The 26,829-nt window shown below is 49.7% G+C and overlaps 1 protein-coding gene and 1 pseudogene across 7 annotated transcripts in view; one reads left to right on the top strand and one right to left on the bottom strand.

The window, feature by feature from the left end:
• Positions 1-11,355: 11,355 nt before the first annotated feature.
• On the bottom strand, positions 11,356-11,450 carry LOC111764273 (U6 spliceosomal RNA; annotated as a pseudogene).
• A 4,815-nt stretch (positions 11,451-16,265) lies between these two features.
• The window catches only part of NDRG3 (NDRG family member 3), a 117,373-nt gene continuing 106,809 nt past the window's right edge, over positions 16,266-26,829 (top strand). For 2 of the 7 annotated variants that reach the window (XM_071211699.1, XM_058287039.2), the window contains exon 1: positions 16,294-16,392. The gene's annotated coding sequence lies outside the window, so the exon portion shown is untranslated. Of the gene's footprint in view, positions 16,393-26,829 lie in introns of all 7 variants that reach the window. The other 5 variants (XM_004459038.3, XM_058287037.2, XM_071211697.1 and 2 more) reach the window with 5 other exon arrangements.

The following is a 26,829-nucleotide window of genomic DNA, read 5'->3' as shown; positions in this document are numbered from 1 at the left end:
CTCCCCCAGACTGAGCGAGGCTCGGGGGGAGGGGTGACCTCACCCCACCCAGCTCACGGCAGCCTCTCCTTGGCTTCTCCCCACCGGCTCCCGGGGGAGACCCCCGCCGCCTTCCAAAGGAAGCAGGACGGTCCACAGCGGGTCCCTCCCGCCTCGCAGGCCCGCGGTGCGCCAAGCGCTGTGTGCTGGTGGACGCTGGTGGCTCAAGTGCACCAGACACCACCTGCCAGGAACCCCCGTCGGGCCGGGCAGACGGAGGGTACCAGACTCGGGATTCAGCCCACCTCCTCGGTGCTGCCCCCAGCCCTGGCACTTGCCCTTCCTCTGACCCGGGTGAGCCCAGGCAGCGGCCGTGACTTTGCTGGTGACCTTGGGCAGTAGGTAGCCCTGTGGTCAGCTCAGTCGCCCACACGGCCCCTGCTCAGTAACTGCAGAGGCTCAACAGCTAACAGCCACCAAGGTGCTCGTTGATTCGGCATGAAGCTCCCCTCCAGGTATCTGCGTGGGGGGGCGGCTCCGCCCTCTCCCCGGCCCCTCTCCTGCCACCACAGCCCCTCACCTGGCATCGGGGGTGAAATAGGGCAGGGACAGGGTGGCACGGAGGCCCTGCCCTCTCTGGGCCTCTCGCTCGCTGGGGGTGGGGGGCAGCAGAGGCCCCCCGTGGACTGAAGCTCAAGGTGGGGTGTCCCATAGCTGCCTTCTGTCCCCCTCCTGCCACGGACCACTGCCCTGGGCAGAGCCCTTTTGAAGGGTCCCCGGCCAGCTTCCCTCTGGGCTCCCCAGGATTCCCGCAGCCCCCCCTTCTCTTGCCCATTGGAACGAGGCCTCGGGCCCTCCAACGTCAGGGTTGCACGTCGAGCTCTCGGAGTGGTCTGGGAAGCCCCCAGCAGGCTCCAAGTGAGGGGCAAACGCTCTCCACCTTCTCCCTCCTTGCAGCGCGGCACCTCCTCGCTCCCTGCCAGCCCCCAGGCTCCTTTCCGGATCCCCACGGAATCAGAGCTCCCGGCCCCCGGCCCTCTCTCTGTCTCAGTTTCCTCATCCGTCCTGTAGGAATGGTAGGAATGGACCCCTCTCCTTCCTGGGCTCTTGGGGTTATTGCCATCGTGTGTGTGACAGCACATAAGGCTCTGAGGCAGCATTTTTATGATTACGGGGTGGTGGTCTTGGGTGGATGCAAGTGGAAGAAATGGCCAAGAATTCCAGGCTTGAGGAACCGCCCTAGCGCCCCGCGGGGTTAAGCCGGGCGGTGGCCCCCGGCCCCAAACTCTCCCCAGACTCTATGATCTCACCTCGTGCCAAGCGTGAACCCCGAGTCCTGGCCAGGGGTGACAGTTTCCTGGGCAGGGCCGGGCCCTTGCCCCCCATGTGTCCGGTCCGCTTTGCCACCTGAAACGGTGCCCACCTGAGCACCAGCTGGCCGGGCCCCTTCGTGCCTGCAGAGCCATCGGCAGCCCCTGGCACTCTCTGTGCTGCGGACCGAAACGTCCCTTGGGACCCAGGGGCCCTGCAGCCGTGGGGGCGGCGTCCAGTCCGGGGAAACTGGCTCGGGGACCCGCCAGCTCCCTCCAGGGCGCTTCCGAATCCGAAGTCCCCACCGCGGCCTCTGCAACCAGAGGGCAGGTCGCTCTGGGTGCGGCTCTCATACAGACAGCGGCGGTTGGAGCAGGACGTGGGATGAGCTGGGACAGGCCCTGGCCCAGCCGCGACCCGTCCCCTCCAGCGCGTTCACTTATCCACGTGTCCAGTTCGTCCACAACCATCTGTCAAGCACCACCCAGGACACACAAACTGGCTAAAGCAGAGACAGGTCAAATGAGGTCCCATGGGGATTTAAGTTCTAAGAGGAGAAAGGGGCAGTGAGCAAGGAAGCGTGGGTCACAAGGCGATATCAGGTAAAGCAAGCAAAGGCCAGCAGGAAATGCCCCCCTGGGGTGAGGGCAGGGCTGAGGCCGGCGCCGGCTCCCTGCGAGCTCTCCTTGTGCAATACCACATCCATGGCTGTGACAGGGCAGGTGACACAGGCTCTCCGGGAGCCACCCAGGGTCCTGCGGCCTAGTCGCACACGGGGCTCCCGGCAGCCTGGACAAGCTTCACGCGGCCTGATGCGCTCCCTGCGCTGCCGTTCCCTGTCGGGGGGTCTTCGGGCAGGTGGCTTCCCCTCGCTGAGCCTGCAGCTCCTCTTCTGCAGCAGCTTGTTGGGAGGCTGGCTCCGCCCCAGCCCCACTGGCCGCCCAGCCCGCTCCCGCCCCAGGGCCTTTGCACTCTCTCTTCCCTCTGCCAGGAGCCGCTTTGCTGGAGATGCTTTGCTTCAGGCCGCTGCTCAGCGGCACAGCTCAGTGGGGCCCCCTCGGACCCTGGCGCGCCCTTCCTTGCTTGGTCTCCGCAGCTCTTACCACTTCCTGACACGTCATGACTTTTGCTTATCTGTCCACTTCTCTCCAGGCTGGTGTCTCCTGGATGTCTTGGTCACCACTTTGTCCCCACCGCCCAACACAATGCCTGGCACGAGAAGGACCTCAATCAAGATTTGGAGAATGAACGAAAGAAGTGTCCAGCACCGTGCTCCACCCACAGCAAGCCCTGGAGGCCCAGCGCGGCGGGACGGTGGTATTTCTAGCGCCCCCTTAAATCTGACCCTCTCCGGCTGGATGTCCCTATTTTCCTGCCCGGCCCAGCTCCCTGCACCATCTCACGCTGGCGCAGGGCGACCTCTTGGGGAGACGCAGGCCTACAGGGTCCCTACCACGGGCTCTACCTCCAGCTCCTCTCCTGGGGGCAGAGGCTTCTGGAAAGTGGACAGAGCAGGGCTTCGAAGCTCTGTTGGGTTAGACCCACTGAGCTCCAGGGCCTGCCTTAGTCGTTGCCTGGCATGACTCCAACGCTGCATAAATGGAGAGAGTGACGCAGAGAGGGGCCGCCGTGTCTGAAGTCCAACCCCTGGGCCTCCTGGCTCTCTAGACCTCTGGCTCCTGTGTTGTCCCAGGATCAGGGCTGGGCCCTGGGGCCCGATTCCCGGATGGCAAGACTGAGTCCTGTTACAGGTTTAGGGGCCAGGGCACAATCCCAGGCCTCCCACTTCCTGGCCTTGTGACCTGAGGCCTGTCCCTTGGGCCGCTCTGACCCTCAGTTTCCTCCTCTTCTGTAGAATGGCATTCCAATGGCGCCCGCCTTTTGGGGGTTTTCATGAGGACAAGAGCAGCCGTCCACAGCATGGAGGGTCTCAGGCCCTCCCTCTGGGGCCCGGGTCTTCGGGCTCCAGAAACCCCGGGGTCTCAGCACTCCCAGCTTGGCACCGCTGCCTCGTCCCCGAGAGCAGTTTCCACGGTCGGTCCCGGGCGGCGGCGGCTGCTTGCCTTTTCCCTCCTCCGCTCTTCATCCTGGCCTCACTTCTCCAGAACCAGCTTGTTTTTGTTTTCTGTTTTGACGGCTCCATAAGTGAGTCATGGGCCTGATCTGATTTAATTTCGTCGTTACTCACGAGACCACAAAACCGAAACAGGACGGGGCCTTCCAGGCGGCCCACTGCCGGGCCTCCCAGGCGCTGCCCTGGGCTCGGGGGCTTGGGCAGGCTCCTGGGTCCCGGAGGTGTGCGGTGGGGCCAGTGGACCTTCTGGGGGGATGTGCTCAGGGCCCTGCCTTGGACCGCTGCTCTGGGTCTGCACCGACTTGCTGTGTGACCTTGGACAAATTGCTGAAGCTCTCTGGATTTCTGATCCCTGCCAGTGTCACCTGACTCCCATCTGGAACCTCAGGGAGGACCCAAATGGACTAAGGATTCAGGGCAGGCTTTTGAAGCCCGTGACATCCAAGCCGAGTCCGAAGGGCACACATGGAGGAGCCAAAGAGGGGGTGGGCGAGGGGGACGCACTTCCGGCGCGGTGGCACCTGGTGCCAGGCCAGGGATGAGAAGAACATCTCGCTGGAGAGGCGAGAGTGGCTCGGGCTGACCACATAGCCAGGGCCCGGGGAAGGACCCTGGGCCGGCAGGGCTCTGGAGCCTGGCCGAGGCGTTCGGATTTCCTTCTGAAGGTGACAGGGAGCTTCATTCTGAGAGCGGCAGGGACAGTGTCACTCAGGCTGCTGTGGGAAGCTGGAGGTCAGGGCGAGGGAGTATCACTGCAGAGAGGCCAGGGAGGCGGCGGCGGCGGGCACTGGGCGAGACGTGATGGGAAGGACGGGGCGCAGTGGGGGGTGGATAAGAGGCAGAGGCAAGGGGGGCCATGGACGTTGAGGAGGATGGCTGCCAGGCCCGGGTGGCCAGGTGGGCTGCACGGGGGCTGTTAAGGATGAAATTCAGGCTTCTGTCATTGGTCATGAGGTTTACGGGGAAATTGGGGCAGAGGAGCAGTTTGTGGGGGGCTGGGGGAAGCGGCGGAGTGGGATCCTGGGGGCCATCCAGGGGGAGGTGTCTGGGAAGCTCGTGGACCTGAGGTTGAGAAGATGAAATGCCAGGGCTGAGCTAACAAAGTGGGTGGGCTGGGGGGACCCTGGGAAGGTGGAGATGCCCAGGGAGTGAGTGGAATATTCATTCAACAAACACTGCAGTCCCGCCTGAGATGGGTCTCACCTCTTTAGGTCTGAGTCCCTGCGCGTGGCCTAGAGCCCAGATAAATGGACCGGAAGGGAGCTCTGGTGGAGGCCCGGCAGCCTTGAGGATGGGCTGGGTTCTAGCGGGAGAGAGGGGCCGAGGCCCGAGGTCCAGCTGCCCCGGGGGCTTGTGGGGCCGGGGCATTTCCCGCACTGAGCGCAGGTTTGCTCATCCCAAGCAGGGTCCGGAGGCGACCTGGTCAAGGTTCAAAGTGGCGTTTATGGAAGCCCGTGGCCTGGGGCCTGGGGTGATGGGAAAGGGTGAGAACGGGCTGCTGAGGGCGGGGCTTTGGGGGCGACCCGGGGCACCGAGGGGTCACCCACTTGTGACGCTGCAGGAACCTGGGAGGGGAGAGGAGAATTTGGACCTGCCTGCAAATGCAGGCTCTGCTCTGTCCTTGCAGGAGGGAAGATCCCCAGAGGCAGTGGGAGGGCGGGGAGGGCCAGGAGGGGCTCAGCCCCGGGTGGGGAGGGGCACCCACCCACTAGAACCTTCCCCACAGGCCCCGCTGCTGGGTCCTGCCCCCATCCCAGCCAGCAGATCCTGACTCGGAACCCGGCTGGGCTGTCCTCAACAGAGGCTGCAAATTGGCTGAACCTGGCGCTCTGGCGGGTTTTGTTCAGCCTGCGACAAGTTTTAAAATGAATGGAGCCAGTATTTAAAAATCTGAAGACATTACATAGACATCTACATTCCCCGTTCCCCTTGAAACCCCAGAAGATCTTGCTGTGCTGGGCCCCCATTCCCCAGGGGCCTCACTCAGCTAGAGCTGAGGGGCAGCTGCTGTTCAGGCAGGGCAGGTGCCCCAGTCCCCACCACTCCCTCCTGTCTCTCTGAACCTGAGCCCAAGGAATAAGAACTATGTATCTTCTTGCCCGGCCATCTTCACTCTTTTAAAATTCCTGCCTGGCTCCCGGGGCGGGGGTGGGGCTGCGTGTTCCACCCCGAGCCCCAGCCTGTCTCTTTCCTCCCGGACTACCAAGACCTGGAGCCTGGTTCCAGCCCTGGGCCTGGCCCTTCCCTGCCACCTCTGCTCAGTGTGGGCTCCTCAGGGTCACCGCTGGCCTCCCCCCACCCCGCAGGCCCAGCACCATGCTTGGGGGGTGGGGGATGGCCCGAGGGAGACAGCCCCGCATCTGCTCCCAGATGGGGCAGCTGGGCCGAGCGGCGCTCCCAGCGGCTCATCCCCGGGGCACGCGGGGCCAGGCGCTGCCCTGGCGCAGGCTGGAACGTGGTGTGTGTCGAGACCCGCTAGTCTCGAAATCACAAAAATGGCTTTCCTGGGCTGCAAACACACTGACTGGAGAGAAGAAAGGAGGAGAGAGAGAGAAACGGATGCTCTGGCAGGAAGTACCACAGGTAGAAAGGCAAAAAGACCCGAATTCACACCCTTTGTTGCTGTGTGGCCTTGGGCAAGTCACCTCACCCCTCTGAGCCTGAGTTTCCTCCAGCTTCAGATGGAGCCAGGTGGGCACCCCAGTGCACAATCTCCTGGGCAGAATCTGTGGGAACGCGGCTGATGTGGAGACCAGACCCCAGAGGCTGAAAGCCAGAGGAAAAGCCACAGCCATTGGGGCCAGGCTCACCTGCTACTTGTGCCGGTGAGGCCCCGGGCAGGTCACTTCTCCATCTGGCCCTGGAACAAAGGTCATTCTAAGCCCGGGGGGGGGGGGGGCAACTACTTCACCAAGTTTTTCTAAGAGAAAAGAATTTATTCACTCAACAAATATTTATCAAGCACTTCCTGTGTCAGGCGCGGGGGACACGGTAGGACTCGGGGCAGCCAAAGATCTCTGTCCCCACGAAGTTTGATCCATGCAAAGTGCTAAGAGCAGGGCCAGGGATGCAGTAGATGCCTAATTAATGCAGGCTGCTGCTGGTCCTACCATTCAGCTCCCACTAGAACGGGTGTCCCCAGGCCAGGGGCCACCTGCCAGGCCTCTGTGTCCCCATCCACCCCTCACTGGGTCTTCCTACACAACCTCGGCCCCTGCAAGCTGTGCGTCCCCTGGCTTCTCACCCAACTGCCCTGAGCCCCGAGTGCAGGCAGTGACACCCATCCCCCACGGGGCTTTACAGACGCAGTGCCCGCAGAGGACAGAACTGAGTGGCATAAAGCAGGAGCGCGGCGACGCGGATGTCCACCCGCCGTGGGGTGGGGAAGTGAACCGGGGGACACTGAGGCAGGGAAGTGCTGGGCAGGAGGGGGCGCCGCCTCTGTGCAGCTCTGGCCACCTAAAGCAGACCCGTGGTTCCCTGGGGGGACGGGGTGGGCATCGGCGGCGAAGGGGGTGACAGCGCTCGGGTTCGGGGGGCTCTGTGGCTCGCGTCAGGCGATGGTTTCCTGGGTGCGTCCGTCAGAACTCATCAAACTGAACACGTAAGGTCTGGGTGTTTTTCGGAATGTCCGTCACGCCCCATTTATTTCTTAAACGTAATAAAGTTTCTTGTTGTAGAGATAAATCTATCATCATTTCTCCGAGTGTGTCAAGGCCACCAAGACCCCCCATTAGCCGCTCTCTTGATGCCAGGTGGACCCAGAGCTTAGTTCAGGGTGACTTTGCTCTACCTGGAAGGTCCCTGGCACCCCACATTCGGGAGATGGCCTGGCATCGCGGGAAGAGCCCTCGGACCCAGAGCCAAACCTGGCTCTGCTCCTTCCTTGCTGCCTGCCTCCAGGCGGTCACTGAAACCTCAGCGTTCACGTCTGTTAAATGGGCATCCAGAGCGCCCCGCACATGAGGTCGTAGAGACGAGAGGTGCCGGGGCCGTGGCTATTGGAGGGTCACAAAACACAGAACAAAGCCAGCAAAACCAAGCAAACCAGCCGGCAGGTGGGGGGTGACTGGGAGCTCTGTGCCTCAGTCTCCTCATTTGTTGAACAAGGATGACAGTGCCCACCCCGTAGGGCTGCTTTGAGAATTTGATGTGAGGTCCAAGGAGAGCGTTTAAACAATGCTGGGCACCCAGGAAGTGCTCGGTGGGCATCAGCCATCGCTGTACTCGGGGGTGGAAGGGGAAGGGGCTCGCAGCCTGGGGGCTAATTCAGAGAGCCCAGGCCCCCTCGAATTGCTACAGCACCCACAGAGGAGGAGGGGGCAGCCCAGCCCCCCAACCCAGTCACGGCAACCCGGGGTCACAGAGCCGCCAGCCCTGCCCTGGGCTCGTCAGGCTGGCTCCCTGCTATGTGCCAGGACAGTTCTACACACTGGAGAGAGTGCAAAGAACAAAAACAAGCAGATGTGGCTCAGGCAGTTGGGTGCCCGCCTCCCACATGAGGGGTCCTGGTTTTGGTTCCTGGTGCCACCTAGAGAAGACAAGCAGACAGACAAGGGAGCCGTCTTGGGAGGGGCACATTTTTTTTTCTTTTTAAAGAAGAAAACAGACATGAGGCTTCCCCTCATGGAACTTACTGTCCAGTGGAGACACAGGAAATGAGAAAATTTCCCTGCAGATGTGATGTTTTAACTGATTTGGGAAGGGCGAGAGAGTTAAAAGGGCAAGTATTTTAGGCAAAGTTATAGCACTTAGAAAAAACCTCAAAAGATAGGGAGAGTAGAACATTCTGGGACACTAAAAGAGGATAAGTAAAGTAGGTGTGTTAAGACCAAGTAAAAGCAGTCAGACAAGGAAACTGAAAGACATTGGAGACCTTTAAGAAGGGGAGAGATACCATCAGAACTTTATTTTACAATTTCACTTTTTTTTTTAAGGAGGTGCAGGGATTGAGTCCAGGACCTCGTACATGAGAAGCAGGAGCTCAACCACCAAGCTACGTCTGCTCCCTCAGAACTTTATTTTATTTTTTTTTAAGATTTTGTTTATTTTTATTTATTTCTCTCCCCTTCCCCCCAACCCCGGTTGTCTGTTCTCTGTGTCTATTTGCTGCGTCTTCTTTGTCCGCTTCTGTTGTTGTCAGCGGCACGAGAATCTGTGTTTCTTTTTGCTGCGTCATCTTGTTGTGTCATTTCTCCGTGTGGACAGCGCCATTCTTAGGCAGGCTGCACTCTCCTTCGCCCTGGGCGGCTCTCCTTACGGGGCGCACTCCTTGCGCGTGGGGCTCCCCTACGCGGGGGACACCCCTGCGTGGCGCGGCACTCCTTGTGCGCATCAGCACTGGGCGTGGGCCAGCTCCACACGGGTCAAGGAGGCCCGGGGTTTGAACCATGGACCTCCCATGTGGTAGACGGATGCCCTAACCCCTGGGCCAAGTCCACCACCCCAGAACTTTATTTTAAAAGGTCATTTTAGTTGTGTGGAGAACAGATAGATTCAAGCAAGGCTTATTGCTCATGGGGCCATAGTATAGTAGGCATATAACCTATTTGTTAAAAGTCTAGCTCTCACTAATTGACGGGGGGGAAAGTCATTTAACCTCTTATCTGTAAAATTGGGAGAATGGTAGAACCTACAACATTGGGATGTGAAAAGAATTAGATAATACAGTAACAAGTTTAGAATGGTATCAATAGGAAAGGGGTGAAGTCTTGCACAATTAGATGTATGATGGAGTAATTTTAAAAAATGGGAAAACCAGTAGTTCAATTTGGGCTATCAAGTGGAGAAGTCAGCTAGACTGTTGGATATGTAGGTGGAGAACTGGGTAGAAAAATCTGGAATAGAGAATAAAATTTGGGAGTTACTGATAAATGGTTATTGAGGTCTTGGGAATAGATGAGATTATCCAGAGTATACTAGAAGAAGGTAAACCATGGACAGCTCCAAAGAAAGCCAATATTTAAAGTCAGGAGTAGCATTTATTGCCCGTTCTCTCCAAAGCACAGTAGTATAATAGAAAGAGTATAGTATATAGTATACAGAGTAGTATAATGGAAAGAGTCTTTATCACTTATCCCCCATTTCCTCATCTGTAAAATGGGGCTAAAATACCTCTCTCCAAAGATGGTTGCATCTTCTTTCATTTAACTTTTTTCCTTGTTATTGTGTTTGTAGACTCATTCATGGTAGATCATTTCCCATGCCTTTTGTTGTTTGTAGAGGAGTTATAAGATTATAGAAAAACCAGACATAAAATACAGAATTCCCATATGCCACCCTGTTATTAACACCTTGCTTTAGTGTGGTACATTTGTTGCAATCTATGGAAGATTTTTTGAAAATTTTATCTCAACTTCAAAAAATAAAGTAACAGACAAAAGTCAGCTCAACAGGGAAATGGATGTGGCTCAACCAATTGGGTTCCCGTCTACTATGTAGGAGGTCCAGGTTCGATGCCCAGGGCCTCCTGGTGAGGGCAAGCTGGCCCATGTGGTGAGCTGGCCCACGAGGAGTGCCGGCCCGTGTGGGTGGGAATGCGGCCCCACGCAGAAGTGCTGGCTGATGTGGAGAGCTTGCACAGCAAGATGATGCAACAAGAGACACAGGAGAGAAAATAAAAAGACTGCAGAACAGGGGAACAGAGGCGGTGAAGAGAGTACTCACCTCTTTCCCACTCTGGAAGGTCCCAGGATCGGTTCCCGGAGCCACCTAATAATACAAGCAGACACAGAAGAACACTCAGCGAATGGACACAGAGAACAGACAATGGGGGGAACGGGGATGGAAGGGAGAAATAAAATAAATCTTTAAAAGAAAAAAAAGGCAGCTTAACAAATTATGGAAGCATTAATTTTTAAAATCCTGTCCAGGGAAGTGGACTTGGCCCAATGGATAGGGCGTCTGCCTACCACAGGGGAGGTCCACAGTTCAAACCCGGGGCCTCCTTGACCCATGTGGAGCTGGCGCACGCATAGTGCTGATGCAGGCAAGGAGTGCTGTGCCATGCAGGGGTATCCCCCGCGTAGAGGAGCCCCACGCGCAAGGAGTCCCACCCAGCATGAAAAAAAGTGCAGCCTGCCCAAGAATGGCACCGCACACACGGAGAGCTGACACACAAGATGACGAAACAAAAAGAAACACAGATTCCCAGTGCCACCGATAAGGATAGAAGCGGTCACAGAAGAACAGGCAGCGAATGGACACAGAGAGCAGACAACTGGGCGGGGGAAGGGGAGGGGAAGGGGAGAGAAATAAGTAAAAAATAAATCTTAAAAAAAAAAAATCCTGTCCAAAATTTGAACAAAGAGGTTTTTAAGGGATGTAATGATAATCTGCGTGGTCAACTGTACCAGACTCCTCAAAGAAAGTAATGTAAAAAAAAAAAAAAATCCTGTCAGCACAGTTATCTTATTTAATCCTAAAAATAAACTCACTTGTTTCTCCAGTATTCAGAAAGATGAATAAATGAGCACAGATTGGTTAAATGACATGACTAAGGTCTCCTTGTTAATGAAGAAAATGAAAAAAAAGATGCTTGATCATATTCACACCTTGTAAAACTAAATCTCATATTTTTACCCTTAGCATTGTTATAGTATCTTCTTTACCTTTGCTACAAAATATTACAATATTACTATTAACTAGAGTTTATAAATTATATTAATTGTATTTTCCCATGTATCACCATATTACTGCCTTGCAATAGAGGAACATTCTTGTATTAAAACCGCAATCCCCATCTACCGCTGACGTCACCGTATTGTACGGTCCCTACATTATCCTCTCGCTGTCTTTCAGTTCACATTAACCTCCCTGGGCTACCCCTCTCAGCCATAATCACATCTATACATCTGCGATGTTGATTATACTCACTATAACGTGTTACCATCAACTCTACCCATTTCCACATTTTTACAATTAACGTTATTGAACATTCTACATATATTCAGCATCAGCTCCCCCTTCTCCATCACATCCTGTCTCCTACCAAATGCTTCATGAATTTGTGTGTCATCCTTGCACAGGGGCCATGCTAATCTCTGTATCATTCCAATTTTAGTATACATGCTGCCGAAGCAAGCACTGAAAGAACATTTTTACAATTGTCCTATTAACTATTGTCTGTCTTCCTATATGTTTTCCTATTTAGGGCTGTGAGCACCTTCAGTGGTGCTTTTCTTGTGGGATTCTTTTTTTTTTTTTTTTTTTAAAGATTTATTTATTTATTTAATTTCCCCCCTCCCCTGGTTGTCTGTTCTTGGTGTCTATTTGCTGCGTCTTGTTTCTTTTGTCCGCTTCTGTTGTCGTCAGCGGCACTGGAAGTGTGGGCGGCGCCATTCCTGGGCAGGCTGCTCTTTCTTTTCACGCTGGGCGGCTTTCCTCACGGCGCACTCCTTGCGCGTGGGGCTCCCCCACGCGGGGGACACCCTTGCGTGGCACGGCACTCCTTGCGCGCATCAGCACTGCGCATGGCCAGCTCCACACGGGTCAAGGAGGCCCGGGGCTTGAACCGCGGACTTCCCATGTGGTAGACGGACGCCCTAACCACTGGGCCAAAGTCCGTTTCCCTGCCTAGGAATTTTTAACAGCTTTATTGAAATATAATTTATCCTCCATTTAATTTACTGTATTGTATTGTGATTTTTGTTTGCAAGAATTTGTTCAAACTTGAGGATGTGGTGGTTTTGTTTTCTTTTTTAATTAGTCAATTTATCATACAACCTAGCCATTCCACTCTTAGGTATTCACCCAAAGGAAATGAGAACACCTGCTTTCCAACAAAGGCTTGTTCATGAATGTTGATAGCAGTTTTATTCATAATAGCCCAAAATTCAGAATAACCCAAAGGATTGTCAGCAGGAGATTGGCTAAACAAATTGTGGTATGTCCATAAGATGGAATACTGTGCCACAATAAAAAGAATGAACTACGGGCCCACACAACAATGTGAATAAATTTCAAAAACATTATGTTGAGCAGAAAAAGACAAGCGCAGTGTGGGGTACATGTTATATGATTCCATTTACAGACAGTCTAGAAGAGGCAAAGCTGTAGTGACAGAGAGCAGACCTGTGGTTTTTGCGGGAGAGGGGCACTAGGAAATTGGGGGGCGATGGAAATATTTTGTATCTTCATTGTAGGGGGGATTCACAGGTGTATGCATTTGTCAAATCTCATTGAACTGTACTTTCAGTTTGTCCAGTTTAATGCATATAAATTATGCCTTTGTAAAGATTTATTTTTTTAAAAGAGTAATTTATAAAATATACGTAGCTGGTCTGCTGGAGATGCCTGCAGGACCCGGCAGGAGAAATGAGTCAGTCCTCCAGGTGCTGGAAGGAAACCGCTCATGCTGGGCCCAGTATGGCCAGATACGTCTATTTTGTTGCTTCATCAGAAATCGAGAGTTTGAGACGAAGTCTCTTAATTTAAAATATCAGGGGGAGGAGTTGTGGGGGTTCCCTGGCCCCGGTACCTCAAAAAAATAAGATAAGATAAATCAGGACCTAAATCAAAACTTCTCATAATACCAGGCAAATCAAACAGAACAGGTCTGCAAGCCGGCTGTGGCTCCCGGGCTGCCAGCTTCCTGCTTGGGTGTGCCCTAAAGTTGCCCTGGGGGAACCGGCCACACGCGGTGGCTTTCTTTTCCCTGGGAATGTGTTTGGTCTGCTGCTGTCCCTCCAGAAGGCAGTGTGGGAAGGAAGGAAGGAGGGGAGGGGCGAGGGGAGGGGAGGGGAGGGAAAACCCACCTGCGTGGGAATATGCAGCTCAGCCTCTCCTCATTCTGCAGCTTCCTGGGGCTCCTGCTCCACCCCGCGTGCACCCGACCTGGGTGACAGTTACATTGACGCCCGGAGCAGCTGCTCAGGTGGAGCAGCCCGCGGAGCCCTCAGAATAAAGGCATTTCCCGCTGAGGACCTGAGCCCTAAGGGGTTCCGGCCTGTGAGCTTTGTCACTGCCCTCGGAATGTGGGTGGCGGGTTCTGCTGTCCTCACCTCCCTGGGGCGCAGCCCTCTCCACTGTGGTCTGACGTGCCCTTTGTCCCCTGGCTTAGTTTTGGGGCAGCTGGTGTCCTGCTCTGTGGGCTGGCCTCTTGGATATCTTGGAGAAGGAGCATCTTTTTCTTTTTTTTCCACTGAAACATTGAGATTTGATGATAAGACTGTATAAAACATGATCTCTTCCCAAAACTCACAAAAGCACCTACAGTGGACTATACTAATCACAGTTCATGAATAAATTTGGGCTAAAGCTGTAAGAAGTGCAAGGCACAGGCTTTCCGATGAGGGGGGGAATTTAATGAAGCCCAAAAGGAAAGACAGGGTCAATAAAATAATTAAGTCTCTGGACTTATTGCTATAACATACATCAAATTTAACCCAATTCCTGTCAAATCAACATAAATTCTGAGGACAAAGCCTATTTACCTCAGTTCCTATTAGCTAATTCATCACGTTAAGCTTTCTTTTATTTTTTAATTTTTTTTCTTTTTTTTCCTTTTTTTTTTTAATGTTACATTAAAAAAATATGAGATCCCCATATACCCTCCACCCTCCTCACCCCACTCCCACATCAACAACCTCTTTCATTATTGTGGCACATTTATTGCATTTGGTGAATACATTTTGGAGCACTGCTGCACCACATGGATAGTGGTTTACATTGTAGTTTACACTCTCCCCCAGTCCACCCAGTGGGAGCATCTTAAGGCTCAGGCTGCCAAAGTGGGCAGAGTGTTTTTGTTTTTGGGTCTTCAACAGTTAAAAACAGGCGGCGGACTTGGCCCAGTGGTTAGGGCGTCTGTCTACCACATGGGAGGTCCACGGTTCAAACCCCGGGCCTCCTTGATCCGTGTGGAGCTGGCCCATGCGCAGTGCTGATGCGCGCAAGGAGTGCCCTGCAACGCAGGGGTGTCCCCCGCGGAGGGGAGCCCCACATGCAAGGAGTGCACCCCATACGGAGAGCCGCCCAGGGTGAAAGAAAGTGCGGCCTGCCCAGGAATGGCGCCGCCCACACGGAGAGCTGACACAGCAAGATGATGCAACAAAAAGAAACACAGATTCCCGTGCCATTGACAACAACAGAAGCGGACAAAGAAGCAGCAGCAAATAGACACAGAGAACAGACAACTGGGGTGGGTGGGAAATAAAAAAAAAACTCAGTAAAAAACGATAACACAGAAAAATAATACATTTCGAACTCTAAGCATTTTTTTAAAAAAGATTTATTTTACTTATTTCTCCCTACCTGCTCATTGTTTGCACTTGCGGTGTCTGTTCCCAGTACTGAGAAAGGAACAGGGACCTCCCATGTGGTCGGGGGGAGCCCAGTGCTTGAGGCATATCTGCTTCCGTGAACTCCACACACTTCACTATCATTTAATACTCAAACAACCTCATGAGATAACTTCTATGTTTTTGTTTTTTCTTTCTTCTTATAAGTGAAGAACTCAGGCACGTACTGGCTTAATAACCTAACCAAGGACATACCCATAGTAGATAGTGAATTAGAACCAATTTGACATTCAGAAAATGGCAGTTAATGAACATAAATTTCATAATAAAGGGCTGTACTCAGTTAATACTAGTTTTCCCTTACTCAAATTTTGCTCAGGAATTGTGCCTGAAGCTAAGCCTAAAAAGATAAATAACAATATTATAGACAGCTGCTGCCCTTGAGATGCTTCTAATATTTGTTAAATTTACCCTACTTAGGAGAAGATCTTGATTTTAATCAGTGATAGTTAATATTAAAGAATTGCTATAGAAATTATTTCCCATACATTTTGGTGTTGCTTAAATTGTTGGGCGTTTAATGTTTGCGATCATTCGTGGGGAAAAAAATTTATATTTCATGTTGCATTCAATAAAGTAGGCTGACAGCTGTAATAGACTTTATTGTTTTTAAAGATTTATTATTATTATTCTGCTGTGTCCATTCACTGCGTGCTCCTCTGTGACCGCTGGAATCTGTGTTTCTTTTTGTTGCATCATCTTGTGTCAGCTCTCCATGGGTGTGACGCCATTCTTGGACAGGCTGTGCTTTCTTTCCTGCTGGGCAGCTCTCCTAACTGGGCGCACTCCTTGCACGTGGGGCTCCCCTACGCGGGGGACACCCCTTTGTGGCACGGCACTCCTTTTTTTTTTTTTTTTTTTAAGATTTATTTTTTTATTTTATTTAATTCCCCTCCCCTCCCCCGGAGGTCTGTTTTCTGTGTCTTTTTGCTGCGCCTTGTTTCTTTGTCCGCTCCTGTTGTCGTCAGCGGCCCGGGAAGTGTGGGCGGCGCCATTCCTCGGCAGGCTGCTCCCTCCTTCGTGCTGGGCGGCTCTCCTTATGGGCGCACTCCTTGCGCGTGGGGCTCCCCTACGCGGGGACACCCCTGTGTGGCACGGCACTCCTTGCACGCATCAGCACTGCGCATGGGCCAGCTCCACACGGGTCAAGGAGGCCCTGGGTTTGAACTGGGGACCTCCCATGTGGTAGGCAGACACTTTATCCAATGGGCCAAGTCCGCTTCCCCGTAATAGACTTTATATAAGGGAGGACTTGGAATTAGGAGACGAATCTTGACTTCTAGTTTTTAAATTGCTGTATTTATTCACCAAAAATTTAAGCCCTTTCTACATGTCAAGCACTGTGCTAGGTACCATATGACTTTGAGTATGTCACTGCCCCTCCGTGGGCCTATGTAAAAAGATCCCATGCCTTAGAAGTGTTCTTAGGACTCGGTAAGATGTGACTGGGATGAAGAAGAAGAGGCACTCAACACCTCCCCCTTCAGGAAGCTCTAGGTTGGGATTCTTCTCTGAGTAGACTCCGTGGCAAGAACTACAGCCAAGATGGCACCGCTGGCCCCTCCCAGCTGGGCCGCCATCTTCTTCGTAGTTCCCGAGGTGGGCGGGCTCAGCGTCACGCGCGGCCCACGTTAAGCTCAGTGCGCCTGCGCGGCCGCAGAGCCTCCCCGCCCCTCGCCGCCGCCGACGCCGCTGCTGCTGCACGGACCACGGTTATCCGCGCCTCAGGTGAGTGAGCGCGTCAGCCCGGCCGGCTGGGGACCCGCGGCACCGCAAGCGGGGTCGCCTTTTCCCCTCCCTTTTTTCCGGCTTCATCTCCGCGGTGCGGCGGTCCCCGGGGATCCGAGCCCCCCCCTCCCGCGCGCCGGACCCCGGTCAACCCGGCCTCCCTCGGCAGCTGCCCGCGCCTAGCCGGCCCTCGACGGCGTTCGGCCGGCAGGGACAAGCCTCCGGGCGCCCTACATCCTCGGACGCAGGGACCCAGCGCAGGTGCCACCCCCTTTTCCGCTCCTACTCCGCAGGCGGCGGAGCTCGGTGGGCCTCGGGGTCGGGCATCCATGTACCCGCGCCCGCCAAGGGGGCTTGGAAAATGAGCTGCGAGCTCTCCTTGCTCCCGTGCGGCCCCGAAGTAGCAAAGAGCACTGTCCGGCTGGACTCCACGACCACCCATCGAGGGAGAGGTTTAAATAGCCCCACTTTACAGATGGGGAAACTGAGGCACACAGGCGGAGTGCCGTGTTCAAGGTCGTGCGGCCGGCAAGTGGCATAGCTACTCTTCGAACTCAGGATCTCAAGCTTTTAGGCCATTGCAGTTGGAATTTGATTTGTACCTTAAAAAAAATCAGAAATACATTTGACATTTCTGGAATTGCTTCTCGAACGTCATAGAAGTGGCTGCAAAAACAGTATTTCCTTCCTGTTGGAGTTCAGTTGAGGTGTTAGTGTAAAAATAATGTTAGCACTGATATTGTTAAGTGCTAACGCTTCTCCATCACTTGTATGTGCCAGGGATCTTGATAAGCATTTTATTAAGATTAAGCTCTTCCCAATCCGCTGCTTCTCCCGTCCTTTTCATGCAGCCTTTTTTCCTGCAGAGCTGGCCTCGCCATCACAGGTAGACCAGGAGCCTAATGTCTGAGGAGTCAGGGTAGCTGCACCATGGAGGATTACTGGCAGAAGAGGGTTAAGTAAGCCTTGTCTGCTTGCATCCAGGTTTTCCCCTTAACCTGGCCCCTGGAGGATATAATTAGCTTTCTTTTTGTGGCTGCTAGAGCAGGACTGGGCTGGATGGGCTAGCTTGACTTGAAGGTGACAGAGCAGATTTGGTGAGCACTTACCTCATTCTGGGGTTTTCTGGTTCTGCTCCAACGCTGGGCTTAAACACATCAGAATTTAATAAAAAGTGAAAAGAGAAAGAGCATTGACAAACTGGTGCTGAATGTAAGAAGCCTTCCATGATTTAAAGTCTCAAATGAGCAGCTGTGAAATATCTGAGTATTTTCTCCCAAAAATAACTAGCTCAAACATTGTCTTTTTCCCAATACTAAAATGCCCAAGCCTTCTCCCTTAGTCAATCCTCCTCCATATTGCAAAGACTTCATTAAACAGCTTGTCTGCCAAGTCTTCCCAGTGTGATTTTCCTTATTAGAATTAATCATTCTCACCTGTGAAGTCAACTCTTTTATTCTTCTGTTATAGCATTTATCAGACTTAAGACTTCTCTTTAAGAAGCTAAAGGGTGGCGCCCTCTGGGTTCCCCTTAAGATCAGAGGTCATCTTTGGAGCCCCAAATTCCTGGCTCATATAGTAGGCCGTTGGTGAAGACTGAATCTTCAGTGCTCCTTTTCAATAATCAAAGGGTGATATATTCCTGATGCCCCTCTGTTTTCCTTCCTTACCTTTCAATTTCCCTTCAGATTCAACTCCTGACCATAAGGGTCCTACCTCGAGTAGCTTGTTTATCTCCAGCAGTGGGGCTGAGATACGCTGCTTAGGTGTTGCATATGGCCTTTTAATCTGTAATAGCTGTCAGTGTATGTGAGATTCATTCTTTCTTACTTTTGCTTTATGTGGCTGACTGCCCCTAATATTATAGGAGTAATATTAATTTTTACCATAAATCATTACATAGTATTTAAAATAATACTTTGGTGGGGGTAGCAAACCTGTGCATAGTTTCTCTAAATGAGCATCTTAAAAGGTTTTTCCAAGTAACTTTCTACAGATATGTTAAACCACTATTATGTGTAGGGCATCAGGTTGGTATGGTAGAATGTTTACAGTTGAGTGAAATGGTTACTGTTGAAAGCTCTTATTAGCAAATAACTAGGTGTTTACTAACTAGGAAACACCATATCTAGCTGTAATTCCAGTCAACTCTAAATCACCATGTGTTATAAACAAAACAATATGACAATATAAAGGAATAAGGTATTCCAACATGGGACATTTCATAAAGTCATATACTGTTCAAGCTGAAAGGAAGCATGGAGTCATTGAGTTCACCCTCACTTTCACAGACATTTGGAAAGTGAACTTATCCAAGGTCACAGAACTGGGGCTACAACTTGAAATTCCAGGCTTTTTATCTATTAAAGTTTTATCAGTATTTCTTAGAAAAATCCTTGTATTAATCCTTAAAAAGATTAATCAGCAACTCATTTTTTAAAATTCCGTTTACATATTTAGAACAGGGGTGAGGGAAGAGGTACAAAAAATATGATTTGTGTCTTCAAGGAGCTTCTGATCTATTGGGGAAGAGTGAAGAACTGTTCTCTATCATTGAATGCTATAAGACAGTATATAACTAATTGTTAATTGTGTGAAAGCAGGATTGTGTCCTAGGAGCTGGGGGAGGAGGGTCGGAGAGATAAATGGGTAGGAGAGATTCATATGAGCTGTGGTAGTAAGAGAGCATTTTGAGGAGGAGTTAGGATTTTGTCTGGGTTTTGATGGATTGGTAGGGTCAGAACTAATTAAAAGGACAAGGAAAACATTTTGAAGCAGGGGTGATAAAACTGAGCCAGCAGAACAGTACCTGACATATTCAGGGGACAGTTTAGAAGAAACAAAAACAACACAACCTGGCTTGACCAGCGTGGATGGACTGGACTGGGTTAGAGTGGTGGTTCCCAAACTTGAGTTGCATCAGAATCACTGGAGGGCTTGTTAAAACCCAGCTTAGGAGGGGCAGTGGACTTGGCCCAGTGGTTAGGGCATCTGTCTACCACATGAGATGTCCGCAGTTCAAACCGCGGGCCTCCTTGACCAAAGTGGAGCTGGCCCATGCGCAGTGCTGATGGGCACAAGGAGTGCCCTACCATGCAGGGGTGTTCCCGCGTAAGGGAGCCCCACGTGCAAGGAGTGCGCCCCATAAGGAGAGCCACCCAGTGCAAAAGAAAGTTCAGCCTGCCCAGGAATGGCACTGCACACACGGAGAGCTGACACAACAAGATGACGCAACAAAAAGAAACACAGATTCCCGTGCCGCTGACAACAGCAGAAGCGGACAAAGAAGACGCAACAAATAGACACAGAGAACAGATGACCGGGGGCGGGGCGGGGGGGGGGAATAAGTAAATAAATAAATCTTTTAAAAAACAAAAACCCAGCTTGCTGGGCCTCAGCTCCAGAGGGTCTGTTTGAGTAGGTTTGCGTTAGATCCAAGAATTTGCATTTCTGTACTTTCCCAAGTGATGCTGATACTGCTACTCCATGAACCATACCTTCAGAAACACCAGATTAGAAGGTTGAGAGCAGCAAATGGACACAGAGAGCAGACAACTGGGGGGGGGGGTGGCGGTGGGGGAAGAAATAAATAAAAAATAAATCTTGGAAAAAAAAAGAGGTTGAGAGCTAGAGTCAGAAACTGTCAAAGATGGGGTGGATGTGGCTCAAGCAGTTGAGGGCCTGCTTCCCACATAGGAGGTCCCAGGTTCTGTCCCCGGTGCCTCCTAAAAATAGACAACAAGCATAGCACATGAAAAAACCAACTCAGGGGAGCTAGTGTGGCTCAGTGGTTGAGTGCTGGCTTCCCAAATACAAGGTCCCAGGTCCTGGGTTCAATCCCCAGCCTTGGTACCTAAAAGAAAAAGAAACTGTCAAAAACTTGTGTCAAGATGCTGTATGTGTGTTGTATATCAGCCCTGCAGAGTTCTGGAAGGATACACATCAAACGGTAATAGTAATCACTGTGGGAGTGGAGTTCACTTTTTACTTTATGTAAGTATGTATTTTTTGTGTGTGGAGGTACTGGAGAGTGAATCTAGGACCTTATACATGGGAAACAGGCACTCAACCATTGAGCTACATCTGCTCCCTCTATATTCTTTTTGCGTTATGCATATGTTGCTTTTGAAAAAGAAAGGAAAGAAAGTTCTTATCTTTTTGATATACATACTAAGATATTTATGGATTTATTTTTTTTTTAAGATTTATTTATTTTTCTCCCCTCCTCCCTCTCACCCCCATGCCCCAGTTGTCTGGTCTCTGTGTCTGTTTGCTCCACGTTCTTCTTTGTCTGCTTCTGTTGTCAGCGGCACAGGAATCTGTGTTTCTTTTTGTTGTGTCATCTTGCTGCATCAGCTCTCCATGTGTGCAGCACCATTCTTGGTCAGGCTGCACTTTCTTTCGCGCTGGGCGGCTCTCCTTACAGGGTACACTCCTTATGCGTGGTGCTCCCCTACGCGGGGACACCCCTGCGTGGCAGGACACTCCTAGCGCGCATCAACATTGTGCATGGGCCAGCTCCACACCGATCAAGGAGGCCCAGGGTTTGAACCGTGGACCTTCCATGTGGTAGACAGACGCCCTAACCTCTGGGCCAAGTCCGCTTCCCTATTTATGGATTTATAAAGAGCTTGTTGGGAGAAGATGTGATTCATGTAGTTGAATAGTTGTGTGCCTGCCTTCCACATGGGAGGACCTGATTTGGTTCAATCCCTGGCCCCAGTACATCAAACAAAACAAAACAAAACAAAAAAAAAACCACGCTTGTTAAAGTAATCTATTGTCATATAACAAACATTTTTAAGAGTTTCTGCTCTATGCTAGATGTGCTAGATTCTGGTAAGATAAAGCCTTTGCTGGTTTATACTCTGGTAAATGACATGGGCAGATTATGATGCTTAGTACCAAGTGAGCTTCCAAAGAGCAGGGACCAGGGTCTGCCTCTATCTGGCAGATAATGGACACTTGATAAATGATGAATAAATGAGCAAATCCAAGGCCCAAGTGAGGACCATCTTAAAGAAACAGAAAGGTCAAATGGGAGGGTCTGGGGACAAAATTGATAAGAGATGATCACAGGAAGTGGTGCATCAAGGAGGACTATCAAGGAGGAATTTCATATCCAAAGACCAGAAATGGTCTTTTATTCTTCTTCCCCCTTTTTCCTCTCTTTTTTCTTTTCCAAGAGACTGCTTGAAAACAGCACACAAAAACTTACCTAGATTGAGTGTGAGCGTCTTAGTTTATCAGGCTGCTGTCACTGATACCACAAACTGGTTTTGGCTTAGTAATGGGAATTTTTTTTTCAGGCACTGAGGGCCAGGGCTTGAACCTGGGACCTCATATGTGGGAAGCTGGCACTCAACCCCTGAGCCACATTGGCTTCCTTGAGTTGATTTTTTATTTGTTTTGCTTGTTGTTTGTTTTTGGTGTTTTTTTTCAGTTGGCACTGGGAACCAAACCTGGGACCTTCTGTGTGGGAGGTAGGCCCTCAGTTGCTGGAGCCACATCCGCTCCAAGCTTTTCTTTTAATTGGTAATTGCCCTATGGTAATCTTTCCATGTATACTGTATAAACAGATATAGTTGTTTATTACAAAGGACAGCTTTGTCCTAAGAATTCTGCATTTTTAAGCCTGAACTTCCAACTCCTGGATAAAAGTTAAATGCTTTTGTATTTGTGAAATTTAAAACCATTATGAAACCATAGGAGGTAACGGAGAAAAGAGGAACCTTGAGAGGATGCTTAAGTATGTCTGCACTCAAGAACACTCTGGCTCCTCCTGCCATTCTTTAGCTTTTGAAGATGTTGCTTCTTTAAACCTTTGTTTTGGGACATAGTTTTAGCTAGGATGCTGACTAAAATGCAACTTTGGGTGATCAGATAGTTCACGGAGTAGATCGCTTTTCATGTAGCTACAGATAAGTACAGGTGTCTCCTATTAAAATATAAAGATAGTATCTGAAATTTGTATGGTGCTTTGCCATTTTCAAATTTTTTAAATTACTAAAATCCTAGTAAACTCCAGTAGCCAAATCTGAGAAAATAAGTAGAAGAGTTAATGATCAGTTAGCCCCAAAGGGGAAACGTTGTTTCTAGAGGCTTACCTGAGCTCTGGATGCAGACTGCTCAGGTAGGTTCAGATCCTTGCCCTGCCACTTGCTAGCTCTATGACCTTCAACAAATTACAAAACCTCTACGCCTCACTTTCTTCTGTAAAACGGGGAAGATAATAATTGTTTAAGTATGTTAGGAAACTAAATGAAATATGGAAGGATAAAATGCTTAGTAAGGTACCTTGCATAGAGTGCTCAATAAATTTGACTAGTAGGAGTATTAGGTCGTGCATTTCAGGGCTCGTTTGTCCTTTACCTCCATCTGAAATCTTTTTGAGACGCATACATTTTCAAGGAATCACGGAGCCCATCCCAAGAGTATTCACAGTGGCTTGGCGGTGGCAGCTTTTCTAGTATCCTAAGCTTAAAGAGTGGAAGGCAGAGGGTAGTGCTTCTGCCTCTAGAGTTACTTTAGTATGAACTCATGTTAGAACTTTGGCTGGTTGATAGATTTCTAGATTTAACAAGTAAGAACCTAGATAGGAGATTTGTCAAACAGTTATGAACCTGGAATGAATAGAATAAGTAAATAGGGTGGGCTCAGATTCTCAGTTTGGCAGTCTGCGCAAGCCTCCCATTTACCACCTGCTACCAGAATCCAGGAGTGACACAACAGGCAGGTGGGCCTCAGTGTAAGGGATATTGCCATGCACTTTTGCTTTCACAAAAACACAAGGTGTATGTATGGCCCTTATCCAGGGCTGAGGAGGAGCAGGGATGTTTCCTGTTAAAATGTGGGTTTGTGAGCATGCCTCAGCAGCTCCCTTTGACCCCTGCATTTGCTTATGTAGATATTAAGGATAGCATTTCTGAAAGTATTTCTCCTGGTGAAGAGGAACCCAGGCTTTCCTTTATGCAGTGAAAAATCTTAGTGAGCTGTATTGTTTCTTCCATGGATCTGGGTGGTTTGGCTTGTTTATCTGGCTTTCTGGGGAATCTCCTGAGACCCTTTGCTTTTCTGAGGGCTCCCAGGAGACAGCAATGAAACCAACATCCATTACCCTACACACTGGAGAGGATGCTTAAGTCAGTAGTTTGATGATTATATTCTGTCTTTAACCCTGGCAAAACCTAGGAGACAGGTCATCAGATAATTGTGCTTCTTTATAGACAGGTGTTGAATTTAGCCTAGGACTCTGGAATAGTTTTCAGAGCCTAGACTGGGAGTCCAGATTCTAGTCCAAGCCCTTCTGTTCTCTTGCCTGAGTATGAGATCATTACTATAGGCTGATGGTTCTCAACCCAAGCTGCATGTAGGAATCACCCGTGGAATTTTAAAAACACTATCAAGGCCCTACTTGAGCCCCATTAAATTGGATTTTTAGGATTGAGGCCTGGGTATTGATATTTTTCAGAGCTCCCCAGGTCTTTCTAATATGCAGCTAAGATAACTACTAGACAAGATGATAAGTTTTAAACAACTGAAAAAGTTAAACCTCTGTCATTATGCTCCTCAGAAACCCTACGTGGTTGCTCACACAGTAAAGTCCAATTCAGTGCTCTTTGTTCTGACCCATCCTATTTTTGCAGCTTTATCTTCCTTTCCAGCTGTATTGTTCTTCTTGGTGCTTGGTATCTCCTTGGTACAATGTGGACATTCTCCCCTTTACCAGCCTCCATGTCCTCACCTGGAATGTCCTCCCTTCCTGTTATCCAGAACATATTCATTCAAAGTCCAGGTTCATTCTCACTTCCTTTGTGACACTCCTTGGCCATCCCTGTCCTTATTTATTTCTCCTACCTTTGCACTGGTTCTGAGCTTCATACAGCTCTGACTCCGTGTTCCAAAAACTAGATGCAGTGCAGGAGGATACTTAAGCAACGTTTTGACCTCTTGAGGTGGGACGTATGGAAATACTATTGGTTTGATTCATATACTGTTAACATCTGTGTGATGTTGTATGGTTGGCTGCCTTATGTTTGTGTATCTTGTAAATACTAGTTGATAGATAGCTGTCGTAACCTGGTTCCAACTGACATTTTTAGTTTTATCTCCTATTTCTGACAGGAACCCTCTGCTCTTGCCAAACTGGAACATTTTCCCACAGACCTCATGCTTTCTCTTATGCTGCCATTTAAGTTCTCCTTCCTTCTTATAGTTTCTTCTTTTATTTTTCACACATCCCTACCTACAGGAATTTTATCTATTCTTCAAGGTGCAGCTCAAATTCCATTTCCTGCAGAAAACTTTTTTTCATCATCTACAACCTGTACTGACTGACCTTTGCCCTAAACCTCTGTAACCTTTAGAGCAGTAATCCTCAACTGGAGGAGATTTGCACCACTGCCCCCTGGACATTTGGATATGTTGTAATGTGTGGAGACATTTTTGGCTGTCAGAAGTGGTGCTGGGGTGTGCTGCTGGCCTGTTGTGGATTGGGCCAGGGATGCTGCTACACATCTTGTCATGACCAGGACAGGCCCCCACCACAAAGAGTTATCTGGCCCAAAATGTCAGTAGTGCCTAGGTTGTTCAGTTCATAGGCTCATATAGATCTCGCCTTGAACTGTGGTGAGTTGTTTATAGACCTTATATCCCCATCTCAGTTGAATTAATGGATGAAGCCAAACTATGGTCCCAAATCTGTGCTTTCTTGTTATTAACCACATATCAGGATTTAGTCACAGAGTCTGTGGCCTATCCTAACTGCTTCCTGTAATTTTGGACCAGAGATAAAGATGTCCTTAATGTGGAATGGGTGCAGTGAGGCAGTCTGCCCAATTTCTCTCCTTTTCCCCCCAGCTCTTTTCATCTATGAGACTGGGAGACATTGTGATGCAGAGCATTGAAGATTGGGGTTTAAATTTCAGCTGTGCTGTTTATATTAGTTGTGTTATTTTGGGTTATTCTTTTTACCTCTTTAAACTTGGTTTCCTCAACTCCTTAATAGAGGTGATACTAGTGACCCAGTGTTTTACTTTCCAGTGCCATTGTGATAATCCAGTAAGATGTTAGAAGATGCTTCGTAAATTGTAAAGTACTGCAATAATTACTCATTCAGCAAGTGTTTCTAGATAATTTTTTTAAAGAAAGGATATGAGTCTGCTTACTGCAGGAGCGCTACCCACCTTCCCAGCCTATCTGACCACTTCCCAGCCTATCTGACCACATCTTTCCAGCCATAATTGCTTCAGCACTAGGTCCAACTGACCCTTTCCAGTTCATTCCCTTCAGTATGCCTCCTTTGTTTGCACCTTCATTTGGTTTTAGTTATCTGTTAAGCCTATTGCAATCTTGTTAAAACTAAGTGATTAACTCTTCCTTTAGAATATAAGCTAGTAGCATGGTGTTATTACATTCTTACAGAACCTAACAATGGCCAGAAAATTACCTTTATCATGGTAGAAAGTTAGAAAACAAGACAGCTTGGAGTTTAGAAAGCCAAATATATATTCCTTTACTGTCTTTATGTAACAAAGAAAGGTGTTTTTTAAAATATACTTTTTTTACACTTTTGCAGACAACTCCCCCTCCCCCAGTAACCTCTAATCTGCTTTCTGTCTCCATGAATTTGCTATAAAGCAAGTTTTTAAAGTACTGGAAATCTCAGTGGGCTTTTTCTAACTAAATGGATGCAATGCAGGGTGAGATAGAAGCCTAAGACTTATGTCCATGGGGTCAGGACAAGTTGATGTGCTGATTTGCTGGATGACCTTCAGCAAGTTGTTGGCACTCACCAAATTGATAATTTGGTGATCTCTTAGGGTTGTTAGATCATGAGGCAGAGTGAGGAGAGAATGCTCATCCTGGGGAAGATGTAAAGCACCACGTATATAGAGACCTTCTGGGTCACAGGATGTCAGCCCTGTCAGGATCCAAAAAGGTCATCCTGCTCAACTCCTTCCCTTGACAGGTGGGAAAGTAAGGCCCAGAGACAGATAATGCTTTGCTCAGTGTCACTAGGTAGGGGCCAGTCTAGGTTTAGAATCCATAACTGATGTGCTGGTAGGTGTTTTCCATGAGTGGAAGAAACTGTATCTTCTGGGCTTCTATTTTTTTGAGTGAACGGAGTGTTGCACCATATTGTTGGCCTTTGGTCTGTGTTCTGCTGAGCCATAGAGGTCTTACCACTACTTCAACCAAAGCCCTTACATTTTTTCTGTTTTCTAATTCTGAGTTTTGATCACTGGTCCTTCTTCTTTTTTTAACAAATCAGTTTTATTGATACATGTAAATAAGGTATAAGTCCATCCAAAGTGGACAATCAGTGGTATTCGTATAATCACATAGTTGTACATTTGTCCCTTAAATCATTATTGGAGTATTTTCATTATTCCAGTAATAAACAAAAAACTCATCACCTCTCAATTTCTTAATGCT

This window comes from Dasypus novemcinctus, chromosome 24 (genome assembly GCF_030445035.2).
Source record: "Dasypus novemcinctus isolate mDasNov1 chromosome 24, mDasNov1.1.hap2, whole genome shotgun sequence".
Taxonomy (NCBI): Eukaryota; Metazoa; Chordata; class Mammalia; order Cingulata; family Dasypodidae; genus Dasypus; species Dasypus novemcinctus.
Note: the sequence above shows the minus strand (reverse complement) of the source record. Positions and strands in the feature narration are given on the sequence as shown.